The sequence below is a fragment of the Ascaphus truei genome, chromosome 1, assembly GCF_040206685.1.
Source record: "Ascaphus truei isolate aAscTru1 chromosome 1, aAscTru1.hap1, whole genome shotgun sequence".
NCBI classification, from domain to species: domain Eukaryota; kingdom Metazoa; phylum Chordata; class Amphibia; order Anura; family Ascaphidae; genus Ascaphus; species Ascaphus truei.
In genome coordinates, this window is record NC_134483.1 from 508,474,909 (window position 1) to 508,490,149 (window position 15,241).

Below are 15,241 nucleotides of genomic sequence, written 5' to 3' on the forward strand. Positions count from 1 at the left end.
ATGGAATATAACTAAAAAATTGGAAAGTACTCACTGGATAGTTTATCTTCATTGGCTCCAAGGCATGCATCCAGCAATAGAAGTAGTAGTAGTATAGTCCAAAAGCGGAAAAATCTGGGCACAGCGTGGGGAGGAAAAAATGGAATACAGCACATCAAGAAATAAAGTTAAAAAACAATTTATTGGGGGAATACATGGGGACGTCAAGGTGAATGGGTATGAAGTCTACTCGGACGTGTTTCGGGCATTCCTGCCCTTTGTCAAAAAATTATCTATTATTAGGACTTAGATTAAGCTCTAATTACATTTTAGGTTTGAAATATGTGAAATACGGTTACATCCTTTGATCAAATAATGCCAAGCCTGCTAACCACGTCAAGGTAACTCTTACCTTATCTATTTATTCCCCATTTATTGCTATCCCAAAGGGAGAAGCGCAGGGATTCACTTTCTGTTTTTCACATTTGTATGGCCAATCTCTTCGCAAGCTGCATGCTCCTTACGTGGAGAAGCGAAGTGATTATATATTTGTTTTACATTTCCTGTTGGACTGAATTCAATCCTTAGCAGCATGCTCATAGAGGGCATCACTATCAGGGTGTTATTAAAGTATTTAGCCAAATCACCTGCAACTGCTTATTGTGCAGCTTGTGGGAAGCCAGCCCCTCCTTTTTCAAGGTATATAATCTCCCGGTATGGTCCCTGTATTTTCACAATTCACTTTACTTGCAGACATGTAAGTATCCTCACTGGTATTTACTAGTTTTTTCAACTGCACTAGGTTATATATTGTAAGCATATGCTTGGATATATTAACCCCTTCTGGGTTTATTTCACATACATTACTATGCATTTAGCATAGGGTCCTGCTATAGAGACTTAACTTGACGTGGTTAGCAGGCTTGGCATTATTTGATCAAAAGATGTAACCAAAAGTCTCCTTTATCTTACAGATTTTTGCACCATATATCGTTATTCCCCATTTATTGCTATCCCAAAGGGAGAAGCGCAGGGATTCACTTTCTGTTTTTCACATTTGTATGGCCAATCCCTTCACCAGCTAGCTGCTCCTTACATGGAGAAGCGCGGTTGCAGGGTGCCGACATCTTGGGAGGAAATCCGCACATGTGCAGTGGAGGATCGTGCATGCGCAATGTCAATAGTTCCCCCCACGCAGAGGCGGACACCTTCGCGGACAACAATGTCACTGGATCAGCGGATCCCTGTTCATTATTCCGCAGCACCCGGGTACCGGAGTACCCGGGCAGGTACCTCACCTAACAGCAACCTGCACCAACAGTAGCGCTACGCCATACACTTTTGGGTGGGACTGACATTGGGGAAGGACATCAGGGTATTGGTGCATGGTCCCCAATGTATTTTGGGGGGAGACTCATCCGAAGATACTGTGTACCCTGTTTATACATATATATATATATATATATATATATATATATATATATATATATATACACACAGGGTACACAGTATCTTCGGATGAGTATATATATATATATAGGCAATACGATACTGTGTAATGACGAATATCAGAGGCAGCACTCCAAATGGTTGTCAAAAGAATATATTGTATTAACAAGACATCATTCCAACGTTTCGGTCCCCGTGCGGGACCTTTATCAAGGTGATGGGATGAATATGTATATAACAAAAAATGAGCGCAAGTGTCCAAATGAATATAAAATATGTGACAATTTATTTAAACAATTAATAGACATCCCTAGCAGAATAATCTATATAGGATAAACATATAACATAAAACATATATTACTAAATAATGCTTACAAACATGAAAATTATTTCACCACATACAGCTGATAGGTAAAGGAAGATATCCTTGCTTGTGTTTACCACACAATATGGTTAGGGGACTAGCTCTGTATAGGGAAGACAGATGGGAGATAACTATGACAATAGATCACATGTAAAGTCCATACGAAGCATACACATTGGTATTTTAAAGTTCCGATAAAGTTGGGTAAATGCACAGTGCTCAATGTATATCTCACCCTTAACCACCTTTTCCTGGATGATATTAGGATGCCCGTCGGCTGTGTCTCTCACCACAGGGAGACCGCAATTATGCCGATCCAGATACAATTCCTAGAAGATTGCTTACAAGTGGTACTGCCTCTATGGAGTGGGGGAAGGGTGGAGAGGGGAGGGGGGGGGGAATGACTACGCAGCCAAACCCCAGTCCACCGGTGTACTTTAACTACACCAGGACTTCACACTCCCTTAGATGATACAGATGATTCCACGAGCACTAACCTCCCAGCTTCAGCTCAACACTTCATGTTACAAGCTGTACAATAATGTAACTGTGACAAGGTGAAGTCAGCTACTAATAGTTATGCCTGGGAGACATACGTCTGAGTCCTTCATCCATCACTCAGAGGGTTAACCCAGGAGGAATGGTTGGGTAATCAGGAGGAAGCAGACACACCTGACAACCAGCATGATAAGATATAAGGAAGCCAATGCTTGTAATCAAGTGGCTGCCTCATACTACAGAGCTATCCTAGACAAGCTGCTATGCAGATTAATTCATATACACAGTAAGAACTGTTACTATTGTTTTCCTGACTGTTAAAGGTTTGGTAACTGGACATAGCCAGCCTGCCTGATAGATAGGGCTTGGATTGTGAGTAAGTTCTCCCAATGTGGAGTAGATATAATTTTGCTGCTATATTTTGTGTTGCCTTAAAGGGACAGTGTGCCCAAATGTTTCTTTTTACTGTGGAGAAATAAAACCACTTAACATTTGCTTTAACCTGAAACTACACGAGTGGACTATGGTCTTACCTCGCCTACAGACCGTCCTGCCACAGTAACTTTAAAACTTCTTGTGATCTTTGTCTCTGTCTCAGTCTCCTGTCCCACAGCAGGTAGGCAAGTGATCCTCACACAGCTGATGAGTGATTTAAATGACAAATACCTAAGCTTTTCGTCAGACCAGGTGCTGACTTCATCAGAGGTGCGGTTTCAAGAGGGCTGCTAGCATACTTATATATTGCTTAGTGAACTTGATAGGATAACAAAGTGGATAATAAGCATGATATTAACAGCAGATGTGACCAATAGAAGTCAGGACATTCATCCAAAAGAAACAAGAATGCAATATTTTTACAAAACCAATAGGAACAATAAAATCAAATGATGACACAATTTGTGATTTCAAATACAAAAAACAACTTTCAATATATCAATTGTACACATAAATAACTGCTTATCTCCATAGATGGAATAATGGATACACAAAAAACAAACAAATCAATTCTATGGTACATGCATGCACATATACACATACACACATGTGTACACATGACACACATGTACATATGCATAAACGCAAAATTACACACACAGTAACCTGCACATCGATCCTCAGTATACAAATATAATCAGTGGTGAAAATATATAATAAATAATAACAATATTAATAATAATAATATTATAGTACTAATACAGTTCAACTCCGTTATAGCGTGATCCGCTATAACGCGGATCCGCATATAACGCAGTTTGAGCGTGGACCCTGAATATTAAAAAAAAATACAAAAATACTTTTTTTTTGCACGCACACTCTCACAACACACTGCACACACTCACTGCACACACTCACAGCACACTGCACACACTCACAGCACACTGCACACTTTCACAGCACACAGCACACTGACAGCACACTGCATACACTCACAGCACACTCACAGCACACTGCACACACTCATAGCACATACAGCACACTCTCACAGCACACACAGCACACTCTCACAGCACAATGCACACACACAGCCCCTCCCCGCTACCGTTGGTTTCAGCTGCTGAGGCATCGTGGGGCTGCTGGATCGGGATCGGTGCGGGGCTGGGGGGGATCGATGTAGAGCTGCTGGGGGAAGTGAGGCTGCTGGATTGGGATCGGTGCAGGGCTGGGGGGGGGAATCGATGTGGAGCTGCTGGGGCATTGTGGGGCTGCTGGATCGGGATCGGTGCATGGCTGGGGTGGGGGTATCGATGAGGAGCTGCTGGGGGAAGTGAGGCAGCGAGGGGAATGCTGGGAGAATTACAGTGGCTGCTTGGGGATGTATAGTACTAACGACGCCTCACTCCACCTCTAGATCGGGCACGCGATGGCCATTTTTTTTTTAAATTAGCGCGACCCCGGTTATAGCGCTGTCAGATCGGATGGCTCCCAAGGACCATGCTATGACAGGGTTGAGCTGTATCAAAAGTATATATTACATCGTTACATAGTAGATAAAGTTGAAAAAAGACGTAGATCCATCAAGTTCAACCTACAGTATGCTAAATTTAGACAACAGATACTTTATCCTATATCTATACTTCCTTATTGATCCAGAGGAAGGCAAACCAAAAACCCCAGTGTCATATCATCCAATGATATCTCATAAGAGGAAAAATAAATTCCTTCCTGACTCCAAGAATTGGCAATCGTATTGGCAATCAACATCCTTCCCATGTATACTTATTTGGTGTATCCCTGTATACCTTTCCCATCTAAAAAGATGTCAACCTTTTTTTGAACAAATCTACTGTATTTGCCATCACAGTCTCCATGGGTATTGAATTCCACATTAGATAGGTGTGCAACCCTTCCTTTCAACCATTATCCCCTAGCATACAGTGCTCCCACTGCAGCAAGGGATTTTGGGAAATGACATGCAAATGAGCACACAATGTGTCACCTTTTGCCTGGAATATCCATTCACATGGAGTCCATTTAAGATGATGCATCGCTGTTCACACAGCTTTTAAGCACAGCATGGGACTAGCAAAGCAAGTACAAACCACTCACAGACATGTTTCAACCTTGATGGGTACCATCAGTGTGAAGTTAGTTTATACTTGTGTAGCCCCCTGTAAACAGCACAGGCTATACCTATCTTCCTTCTGCTGTTGTAAGTCCTGTTAAGATCAGGCACCAGTAATCATCCTGGGTTTTCCCCCCTTATAGCCCTATCCTGACTGACAGATGCAGGCCTGGACTCTGCTGCAGGTGTGAGCACGAGGGGAGGGCCTGTTGACATCACGAGGGGCGGGGCTAGCTCTATATTTAGTAGCCAACTCCGGTGAATAGTTTGTTCTTCTTTTCGTGCGAGAGAGCTGTTCGTTTTTTGTTCAAGATTAGTCGGAGTCTGGAGTTGCCGGTTAGTTATGCCGGGAGTATGCAGTGCCGCTAACAGGCCATGAGTCGAGAAATCCTGTGGATCGGACCGAGGATTTGGAGAGAACCACGGTTTCCCCTGTGCAGAGTGCAGGTGAAAGGAGAGTGTACAGGATCAGCGTCTTTTAAGTAGAGCTGATAGAATTATAGACTTGGTGGACCAATGCCCTCACCCCACTGCCAGGGGTGATGGGGCAGAATCCAAGACCCACCGCGAGGCTAACCTCGGGGGTGGGCCACGGGGTATTGAAGCCCTAGCTCAGACCATCCTGCCGGAAGAGTGACTTGGAGGGAAGGAGAGGAGGAATTATCTGGGCGAAGGCGAGGGGCGTATAACCCGTCCTGGTTATTGTGTTGCGGCTGTTGGAAGCCCTTATCGTTGAGATATTGTTGCGTTGTCAAATAAAGAGACTATTCCTCATCCATAAAGACTGTGTGTGACTTGGAGAGTACAACCCTGGGACCCAAGGGTTTTTCTATACTGGAGCAAAGGAATGGAAGCAGGCACACGGTCTTACTAAAGGTGCAGTTTATTGTGCCACCAAAGGTCCAACGTTTCGGCAAATAGATTGCCTTTATCAAGGAGAGACTTGGAGAGTACAACCCTGGGACCCAAGGGGTTCTTCTATATTGGTCCTATCCCATATTCCTGGGAGTATAGAAGATGGAGGCGCTGCACCACTAAGATATCATGGAGGCTACCACCCCAGAAGCCCGGTCCTTGCTCCCCCACAACATCACGGGAAGCTCAGGCCCTCCTGTTCCTCACAGGTACGCACCACACCGCATGTAATCTGCCCTCATGCACCCTAGACACCACCATAGAGTCTGGGGGGGGGGGGAGATGGGTTATATTTGGAGGCACTGCTGAGATATATATATATGTCAGAACAGGACCGGCTTAACGCAAGGCGGAACAGTCAGAGTAAGATGCACTCTCCGTGCAGGTGCTGGAGGAGGAAGGGTGCGATTGCACAGCCTGGGGGTTCATAGCTGTAACCAATCCGGGGACCATAGCCCAGGGCCGCGTGGCAAAGGGTGGATAGTTAGAGCTGACCAAGTCCCTTGAGCCAGGTAGCGTGAGGCAATTGGGGGGATCAGCCTGTTAACCAGTCCAGGGACCATGGCCCAGGGCCCGCGCTATGAGTGGCCAAAAGCAGGAGACGCCCGTACCTAGCCAAGAGGTACCATAGCTATCACCCACACACACACACACCCGCACCCCCGCACACTTGCATGGTAAACACCGAGTGTAGTGCCTAAAGGAGAGGAGTTCCGCTGAGCCTGGGGTACAAGCCACCTCAAATTAGTGAGAAACATAATGCAGAGCACACAAGTGACAGTCCATCAGAGTATTTTAGGTACGAGATACCCGTTAGACATTGCGGATAGGGTACATGGACATTTGGAGGACTCGTCCAAAATGGCGGCCATCCCCACCTGCGCTCCGCGGAGCAAGGGCAGTGATCTAAGATGGCGGTTCCCGACAAGCCTGGAGCAAGCACGTGTGTTGTGGACAGAGACTATCAGGAAAATGTGGCGGGACATGTGTAACTCGGATTTTTGGCAAGGGGCGCGGAGCGGCGCGAAAGCCGAAAGCCCACCCACCTGTGTAGTGAATGGTCGAAAAGCCCGGCCACGTCACGCTGACAAGGGAAAGATCCCGCCTCTGGATTCCACCAGAGGGAGGGGGCCCAAGGAGAGCCAATCAGGAGAGTCCTCCCCCACCAAGGGAGGGATCGGAAACCTGAGCGAAGAGCATCACTTTTGTCTGGCATTCGAGGAGCAAGGAGTTGGAACACTGAACTGTCTTCACTCTGAGCGAACCATGTCCGAGATGAGTACTTCCATTCACCAAGTACCGGGAGGCCTACTGGTCGTGGAGGTATCTGAGCACGAATACGTTCAGTGTTTGTGTGTGCACTGCGGGCTACTGGGCGCGGTACCAAGCACCAAGGCCCGATGCCCTAAATGTGGCACGTTCTACCTCTGGCCAACCGAGCCACGAGATTTGTTCGGAACGCCGCGAGGTGCCTCTCCAGGAACTTTGACGGAGGTGGCGGAAGACAAAGAAAAGACCGCCCTGGGTCCCCGTTATACCATATCGGGAGGACCCAAGGCTCAGCTAGCTATTGAACTAAGCAAGCTGGCAACCAAGACAAGCGTGACCGCAGTGGAGGTGCACAAGCGAGAACATTTTGTACCTATACCCACTAGTCGTATCGCTGAAGAGCCAGGTGACTCCCCAGCGGAGGAACCAAGCGTGATTTCTTCGGAGGAGGAGATTGGTGTACCATCGGTGGCGATGTGCCTACCGGCGAACCACCCCAAAGGCATCAAAAGAGAGCAGACGAGTCCGGGGACCATCCAACGGCAAATGCTGGTGCGGCCGGAGGCCCGTACGAGTCCCACCGCCATGGTGACTCCCAGCGCAACAGAGACGGAACCCGAGACGATCCTAGAGGAGCCCGATGTCATCAAAAAGCAGCGGAGTGGTATGGAGACCCCACCACCCCCTTACTCCCGCTAGGCACAGACCGCACACACGGTGAATGAGAAAGAGAGGCTTGAGGCCTTCTTGTTCGACCGGGTGCCGGATGTTCCACCGCCGCCCCCGGGGGTCCTCGACGCACTGCCGGTGCGTGACCCCGGGGTGGATGGGGACTCTGCAGGCGATTCGGATAACATCAGTTCCAATTCCACTGGGAAGAAGACAAGTCTGGGAGGGATATTCTCCCCCCAACACTTAGCCGCTGTCATGGCCAGTGCTTACTTACAGAGTCGCGGCCCCTCCCGAGAAACTCAAAGTATGAGGGGGAGTGCCGCTAAGAAAAAGTTCATTGGGCGGGGTGTCACCCGTTTGCTGGACAATGTTCTGGACGTTTCTCCAACCCCGGCCCCTAGCCCCCCTGCCCCGGCCACTGCCCCTGCCCCGTCATGAGTGGTGCCACCGGGGATAAATTATGTAAAAACCCCAAATACTCCAAAGAGTTGCAGGACTTGGAGTTGAGTGAAGAAGGGTCGGAGGGGGAAATACCGTATTCAAGTGTTATACCTGTACTTAACCCTGTGCCGTTTTCTCCCGCAGCTAGAGGGAGGAACCGTGAGTCTTCCACTCCAGTAGAGACTGGGTCTACTAGTACAGTGGTGCACAAAATGAACCCCACTAGGTATTATAATGCTAAGGGAAGGAGAGATTGCTTGCGATCTACTGATGCGGTTACGTCCGGTGTATCATCACAGGTAGAGTCTGATGTAGAACGTCCTAGTCAGGTCGCAGAGTACGAGCACCGCGACAAATGGTGGGCACCGTTGTTCACTGGATACCACGAAGGGATGGACCGTACACGGTTCTTGTTGATAAAGAACGATGTGGTAGATCATTGGTGGGTGGCTGGTTCTTTCACTCCGCAGGAGATGGAGGATGAGTTAGATCACCGGTTTAGGGAGATAGAACAGAAACGTATTGTACCTCAAGGCCCCAGTGTATTGTATGATGAGGTAGCTCCAGAGGAGCCTGTATTTTGGGTACTGCCAAGCAGGGCAGAGCACCGCACACTTACCAAGCTAAGTCGAGCTGACCGGGCCATAGTCGCTAGATACCGGCAGTCCCACGGGTATGAATATCCCTACGTGCCTGAGCCCATCATGAGAGAGATTGAGGAGAGCCGAGACAGTTGGCTTAGGGAGGCAGTCCAAGAGTACCTTCGGACCTAGTTCGGTCGGGCGGGATATCACAATGAAGATAAGATTAGTGAGCTAGTACGCGTATGGAGCATCGGTAGGTGTATTTACATGCACGGTGTTACATACAGGCCTGAGCATGGGCCGGTTCAGTCGTTCGCTGTGACTGTCACTGATCATAATGGATGACGGGTAAGGAAGCCTGATCCAAGGCATTATCTGTAAGGTTCTCCATGTCGGGAGTACCTGGGTGTACTTGTATTAACCTACCTCATTATGCATGAATTATGATAATGTTATGTGTGCTGTTTCTCAGGTGGTTCGCCGCAGGATGGTTCTGCTAAAGATAGGTCCAAGTGGGGACCATTGGATTCCACCATAGGGAGAGTGTAGCCCCCTGTAAACAGCACAGGCTATACCTATCTTCCTTCTGCTGTGGTAAGTCCTGTTAAGATCAGGCACCAGTAATCATCCTGGGTTTTCCCCCCTTATAGCCCTATCCTGACTGATAGACGCAGGCCTGGACTCTGCTGCAGGCGTGAGCACGAGGGGAGGGCCTGTTGACATCACGTGGGGCGGGGCTAGCTCTATATTTAGTTGCCAACTCCGGTGAATAGTTTGTTCTTCTTTTCGTGTGAGACAGCTGTTCGTTTTTCGTTCGAGATTAGTCGGAGTCTGGAGTTGCCGGTTAGTTATGCCGGGAGTATGCAGTGCCGCTAACAGCTCATGAGTCGAGAAATCCTGCGGATCGGACCGAGGATTTGGAGATAACCACGGTTTCCCCTGCGCAGAGTGCAGGTGAAAGGAGAGTGTACAGGATCAGCGTCTTTTAAGTAGAGCTGATAGAATTATAGACTTGGTGGACCAATGCCCTCAGTTGTGTTGCAGCTGTTGGAAGCCCTTATCGTTGAGATATTGTTGCGTTGTCAAATAAAGAGACTATTCCTCATCCATAAAGACTGTGTGTGACTTGGAGAGTACAACCCTGGGACCCAAGGGGTTCTTCTATACCGGTCCTGTCCCATATTCCTGGGAGTATAGAAGATGGAGGCGCTGCACCACTTAGATATCATGGAGGCCACCACCCCAGAAGCCTGGTCCTTGCTCCCCCACAACATCGCGGGAAGCTCAGGCCCTCCTGTTCCTCACAGGTACGCACCACACCGCATGTAATCTGCCCTCATGCTCCCTAGACACCACCATAGAGTCTGTGGGGGGGGGGGAGATGGGTTACACTTGCCTTGAAATATTTCTAGGCTGGGTAGGTTTACCATATCACATTTTAAGTTATGGTGGGTGAAAAAAGCAACAAAACCCCTACACCGTTAGCATATAGCCAATAAAGAATATTACTTGTGAGCACTGCAACCCTGCCTTTCAACCATTATCACCTAGCATACAGTGCTCCCACTGCAGCAAGGGATTCTGGGAAATGACATGCAAATGAGCAAAAAATGTGTCACCTTTTGCCTTGAATATTCATTCACATGGAGCCTATATATATATATAAACACAAACAAAATACCTGCAACAGATTGCAATGATAACGGACACTAAAGTCAGGTAAGTAAGATGATAAATTTATAATCACCCCTGTGATCACGGTGCTAAGGGCAGTAAATATATAACAACAAGAAACAAACAGGACCCTTAAAACAGCACTCTAGTATGTCCAAAAAAGTACAACATTTTATTCATGCAATATCAGAAAAATATATACAACATAAAATTAAAATTAAAATTCCTAAGGTAATGAAATCCCAAAAACCTGCCCTGACTGTCAACCATAATTCCTGTGTAAGTATACAAGACCATATATTTATCATAATGAATAATACATGTATACTACACAGAAATAAAGAACTATTGTTAAACCTTATTAGTTGGACCAGATGAAAAAAATATATTTTTCACCTTAACCCCTAATACACTGGCTGGTGTGAGCTGAAGCATAAAAAGATGCAAGACATCCCTTGATAATATATCACATATAACACCGCGATTGGAAAAACCATACACTTTGACCAGCAGCCCTAGGTAAGAAAAGGGGGGGGTTAAAGTTTGAAATGGTAGCACTCTTATATAGAATAATCCCTATAAAACACAGTGTAATAAATCCCAGTATATTCCATCATTGTCAGCACAATACTTCCAGTGTGCAGCATACAGTATATTCAATCCGGATCCCAGATTTACTAACAAGTCCAGAGGCTCAGCGATATATCCCCCAGCAGTAAATAAATATCTACTTTAAGTATTAGAGGACGCTGGAAAATAAGAGGTAAACCTCCTCCCTTGAACTCAGAGTTTAATTGCAGATTACATTTTAGTATATAGAACTTTTGAAACCTCACCTGGTTGCTTGTTTATATTGTAATTTTTTACGAATCTTCATAATTTTAAATATACTTTTTCAAGTAAGAACACATCTTATTTACTTGGGAAAGACACATTGTAACCTGTTACAACATGGATGAAGATAATACATAATTTATGCTTGTTTATTTAATTAAAGATTGATGGCTTTTGGGACTGAGTGAAATTAACACAACTAATTTTCTTTAGTTTTGTTTGTCAGTGAAATGTTATATTAAATAAATTCAAACTTCTTCACATGAGTATGAATGTCATTTACAGGAGCAAGAACTCAAGCTGTGCTAAACAGTCTGTAGTCTAGAGAGAAAGATTAACACTGAGATTCCCCCCTTTTTTATTGATTCAGGTATTTTCCAGTTTTGCTTTCAATTATCTCACAAATTATTATCTTTAGTAATATTCAGAAACAATATATATTGCTATTTTAATTAATAAACCACTAAATGTTATCCACATTTTTAAGTAAAACAAAAATGAATGACCCCCCAATGTGTAGTATGTGAAGAAGAGCAGTACAAACTTGCACGATAAAGAGCTAAAACCTTTTGAACAGCGCAATAAACATTTTACAGAGACCAAAAAACCCAGGTAGAAACATAGTAAGTTTGTGAATTTAAGGAAGTAGAGTAGAGAACATACAGTATTTCTACAGTGAGTTTAGTTTAGAATGGTATGGGAAGCCATCTAAATGAATGAATAAGTATATGTGTGTGTGTGGTGTGTGTGTGTGTGTGTGTGTGTGTGTGTGTGTGTGTGTGTATATATGGGTGTGTATATGGGTGTGTGTGTGTGTATGGGTGTGTGTGTGTGTGTGTGTGTGTGTGTGTGTGTGTATATGGGTGTGTGTGTGTGTGTATATATGGGTGTGTGTGTGTGTGTATATATAGGTGTGTGTGTGTGTATGTGTGTGCGTGCATATATAGGGGTGTGTGTGTGTGTCTGTGTATATGGGTGTGTGTGTGTGTGTCTGTATAGGGGTGTGTGTGTGTGTCTGTGTATATGGGTGTGTGTGTGTGTGTGACACCAGAGGTACCTCCCAGTCACACCCCCACCTAGTCAGTCAAAGTCACCCAGTCAGTCACCATCTCCTCACCCAGTTCCCCCCATCAGTCAGTCCCCCCCCATCTCCTCTCTCTCCTCCCTGTCTCTCTCCCCTCCCTGTCTCTCTCCCTGTCTCTGTCCCCTACACTCTGTCTGTCTCTCTCCCCTACACTCTGTCTGTCTCTCTCCCCCACACTCTCTCTGTCTCTCTCCCCCACTCTCTCTCTCTCTCCCCCACACTCTCTCTGTCTCTCTCCCCCACACTCTCTCTGTCTCTCTCCCCCACACTCTCTCTGTCTCTCTCTCCCACACTCTATCTGTCTCTCTCCCCCACACTCTCTCTGTCTCTCTCACCCACACTCTCTCTGTCTCTCTCCCCCACACTCTCTCTGTCTCTCTCCCCCACACTCTTTCTGTCTCTCTCCCACACACTCTCTCTGTCTCTCTCTCCCACACTCTCTCTGTCTCTCTCCCCCACACTCTCTCTGTCTCTCTCCCCCACACTCTCTCTGTCTCTCTCCCCCACACTCTCTCTGTCTCTCTCCCCCACACTCTCTCTGTCTCTCTCCCCCACACTCTCTCTGTCTCTCTCCCCTACACTCTCTCTGTCTCTCTCCCCCACACTCTCTCTGTCTCTCTCCCCCACACTCTCTCTGTCTCTCTCCCCTACACTCTCTCTGTCTCTCTCCCCTACACTCTCTCTGTCTCTCTCACCCACACTCTCTCTGTCTCTCTCCCCCACACTCTCTCTGTTGCTCTCCCCCACACTCTCTCTGTCTCTCTCCCCCAAACTCTCTCTGTCTCTCTCCCCCACACTCTCTCTGTCTCTCTCCCCTACACTCTCTCTGTCTCTCTCCCCTACACTCTCTCTTTCTCTCTCACCCACACTCTCTCTGTCTCTCTCCCCCACACTCTCTCTGTCTCTCTCCCCCACACTCTCTCTGTCTCTCTCCCCCACACTCTTTCTGTCTCTCTCCCCCACACTCTCTCTGTCTCTCTCTCCCACACTCTCTCTGTCTCTCTCCCCCACACTCTCTCTGTCTCTCTCACCCACACTCTCTCTGTCTCTCTCCCCCACACTCTCTCTGTCTCTCTCCCCCACACTCTTTCTGTCTCTCTCCCCCACACTCTCTCTGTCTTTCTCTCCCACACTCTCTCTGTCTCTCTCCCCCACACTCTCTCTGTCTCTCTCCCCCACACTCTCTCTGTCTCTCTACCCCACACTCTCTCTATCTCTCTCCCCCACACTCTCTCTGTCTCTCTCCCCCACACTCTCTCTGTCTCTCTCCCCTACACTCTCTCTGTCTCTCTCCCCCACACTCTCTCTGTCTCTCTCCCCCACACTCTCTCTGTCTCTCTCCCCCACACTCTCTCTGTCTCTCTCCCCCACACTCTTTCTGTCTCTCTCCCCCACACTCTCTCTGTCTCTCTCTCCCACACTCTCTCTGTCTCTCTCCCCCACACTCTCTCTGTCTCTCTCACCCACACTCTCTCTGTCTCTCTCCCCCACACTCTCTCTGTCTCTCTCCCCCACACTCTTTCTGTCTCTCTCCCCCACACTCTCTCTGTCTTTCTCTCCCACACTCTCTCTGTCTCTCTCCCCCACACTCTCTCTGTCTCTCTCCCCCACACTCTCTCTGTCTCTCTCCCCCACACTCTCTCTGTCTCTCTCCCCCACACTCTCTCTGTCTCTCTCCCCCACACTCTCTCTGTCTCTCTCCCCCACACTCTCTCTGTCTCTCTCCCCCACACTCTCTCTGTCTCTCTCCCCTACACTCTCTCTGTCTCTCTCCCCTACACTCTCTCTGTCTCTCTCACCCACACTGTCTCTGTCTCTCTCCCCCACACTCTCTCTGTCTCTCTCCCCCACACTCTCTCTGTCTCTCTCCCCCAAACTCTCTCTGTCTCTCTCCCCCACACTCTCTCTGTCTCTCTCCCCTACACTCTCTCTGTCTCTCTCACCCAAACTCTCTCTGTCTCTCACTCTGGATCTGGATATCTTATTTACCCTATATATCAGTGATTCCCAAATTGTGCGCCGTGGCCTGGCTAGAGGGGCGCCGCGATCAGGGCCACCAGCAGTGGGAAACAAGGGCCAGCAAATTAAAAAAAAAATTGCTGAACCCGGCGCCGGTTCTCCCTGCGCGCGCTGGAGGAGCAGCACCGGGAGACATGTCTCCCAGCAGCACTAACACCCCACCCCCCGGCCAAAACCGCCACCCCCCGGCAGCATCGGCGCATCATCACCATCCCCCCCGCAGCACAACAGCACTCCCCACATAGGCCCCTGCAGCACTGACCCCCCCCCTCCCCTCACCCCGTGCAGGGACCGGGCCGTTCAGCCACCCCACGCTGCCGCCGTCCCATGCAGAACTGGGCCGTCTGCCCCCCCCCCGCAAATTGCCCCCCGCAGAATTGCCCCCCGCATCACCAGCATGCCGAAACCCCCCACCGTCCCGCAAGCAAGCCACCGGCCTGACCATCATCCCCAAGGAGGGTAATTTTTAAATGTATTGGGGGTGTGGGGGTAATTTTTAAATGTATTGGGGATGTGGGGGTAATTTTTAAATGTATTTGGGGTGTGGGGGTAATTTTTAAATGTAGTGGGGGTAATTTTTAAATGTAATGGGGGTGTGGGGGTAATTTTCAAATGTATTGGGGGTGTGGGGGTAATTTTTAAATGTATTGGGGGTGTGGGGGTAATTTTTAAATGTAGTGGGGGTAATTTTTAAATGTATTGGGGGTGGGGGGTAATTTTTAAATGTATTGGGGGTGTGGGGGTAATTTTTAAATGTATTCGGGGTGTGGGGGTAATTTTTAAATGTATTCGGGGTGTGGGGGTAATGTGTGTGTGTGTGTGTGTGTGTGTGTGTGTGTGTGTGTGTGTGTGTGTGTGTGTGTGTGTGTGTGTGTGTGTGTGTGTGTGTGTGTGTG